General features: G+C 48.4%; 1 pseudogene; it reads right to left on the reverse strand.

Annotated features, from left to right (window-relative positions):
* Window positions 1–334: 334 nt before the first annotated feature.
* LOC118652049 lies at window positions 335–1,354 on the reverse strand (annotated as a pseudogene).
* Between the last annotated feature and the right edge of the window lie 776 nt (window positions 1,355–2,130).

The following is a 2,130-nucleotide window of genomic DNA, read 5'->3' on the forward strand; positions in this document are numbered from 1 at the left end:
CAAACCAACTTGCAGCTCTTCTCGGTGAGAATTCAGACACTTGGTGAAACCCTCCCCTCTAGTTATCTGCCTCCTTTGTTTTTATTTATATTATTTTTAAATAGATGTTTTATTTATTTGTATGTAAACTTATAAACCAACCAGCCAAACGGGGATTATTGTCATGACACAGCAAATGACTTGAGTAATAACTTAAGGGTTGTAGTAAAACAGCAAAAGGGGCAGAGGAGATCAGTGAAGCATGTGGTAGCTTAACCATTCACCTGAACTGAGGTTTTTAACAAGCCTCCCAACCCCAGAAAATAGGAATAATCCTTGATCACACACGTTTGTAGTTTTACTTTCTATTTTTGAGGTTAAGATTCTCGATCTGGAGTTATCCAAATACTCGATCGAGTATTACATCTAGGTCATCACACTGTGTGCATGGCTATATGTTTGTGGACTCAGGCTTTGGGTCCATGGAGTAAGCTGGGGATAAATCCGTGGTTTGCTGGGCACCACAATACGTAGGGGCTTGCAGTATTGCTTCACAGGTTTCCCCAGCAATTTCCAAGGAGGCCTCCAAATCACGGACAGGACTTCGCTGGAGCTGGATCTGGGGCCGCAGGGATTCCTCTCCATAACCAGAACTGGCTGTTCCAAAGCTGCTTATCCCGGGCCTGGGGACACCAGGTCTGACCATTCCAGGCAGGGTCGTTCCAAGGCGGGCTGGTCCAGGAATGGCTGCTCCACACGGAAAGGTTTCCAGAAGCGTTCGCCAGGCATCCCCGGTGGCAGGAGGAGAGGCCCGGGTAGCCCGTAGTTGCCGAGCTCACAGGGTCACACGGTGGCTCTCCTTTGGCCGGTTGTATTTCTGCCACCGCCTACATTTCGTTCTCCGGTTCTGGAACCAGGTCTTACTCTGTTTGCAGCTAAGGTCCGGGATGTTGGAACGCTCTTGCCTCTGCTGGAGGCCGAGCTATTCCTGTCTCTGGAATCTCTCACGGAGCACACAGAGCTGCGGCTGTGAGCAGACAGTCCCGATCTTCTGTTTCTTGACCTGGGCTTTCTCCTCCTTCCTGTCCTGTTCTCTGCAGAGGTGGGTAGTGCTGCGCTGGGACTGGTGGGAGAAGCAGGGCTGTTCTGAACAAGCAGGTCCATGGAGGAAGGAAGAGAAGAGACTGCCGCCTCCGTGTGGAGCGTCTCAGCAGATGACATTCGCCAGCATGCAGTGTTCTCCAGGCTCAGCAGATGACATTCGCCAGCATGCAGTGTTCTCCAGGCTCAGCGGTCTCAGGCACTGGTGAAGGCTCCCTACAATGGGATGATGCGGAGCAGGGCAGGCTGTGGGCATAAGCCGAATCCACACTCATGTTGCTGAGTTGAAGGAGAGAGAAAAAAACACCGAAGAGCTAATCAGGGGTCCTCAAACTTTTTAAACAGGGGGTCAGTTCACTGTCCCTCAGACCGTTGGAGGGCTGGACTACAGTTTAAAAAAAAAACTATGAACAAATTCCTATGCACATGCACATACCTTATTTTGAAGTGAAAAAACAAAACGGGAACAAATACAATATTTGTATTTGCATGTGGCCCGCGGGCCGTAGTTTGAGGACCCCTGAGCTAGATTGTAAGAAAGACCCACTTTGGCTCAGTGGATAGAGCGTTGGCCTGTGGATTGAAGGGTCCTGGGTTTGATTCCTGTCAAGGGCACATGCCCGGGTTGCGGGCTCAATCCCTAGTGGTGGGCAGGCAGGAGGCAGCTGATCAATGATTCTCTCTCATCATTGATGTTTCTCTCTCTCTCTCTCTCTCTCTCTCTCTCTCTCTCTCTCTCTCTCTCCCTTCCTCTCTGAAATCAATAAAAAATATATTAAAAAAAAAAAAAAGAAAAAGACTCAGGCTTAAGTATTTAGCTAGAAGAGCTTAGAGAAATATGAAGATCTCCAGATGTAAAAGTATCAAAAAGACAGGAGGAAATGGGTCAGCTTTGGAGTAACAGGTACCAACCAGCCAATTTTGCAAAAAGATCTGTTTTTGTTTTTTAAAAATTTTACTTATCGCCCTAGTTGGTTTGGCTCTGTGGATGGAGCATCGGTCTGCAGACTGAAGGGTCCTGGGTTTGATTCTGATCAAGGGTACACGCCC

Source organism: Myotis myotis, unplaced genomic scaffold (genome assembly GCF_014108235.1).
Source record: "Myotis myotis isolate mMyoMyo1 unplaced genomic scaffold, mMyoMyo1.p scaffold_m19_p_3, whole genome shotgun sequence".
Lineage (NCBI taxonomy): Eukaryota > Metazoa > Chordata > Mammalia > Chiroptera > Vespertilionidae > Myotis > Myotis myotis.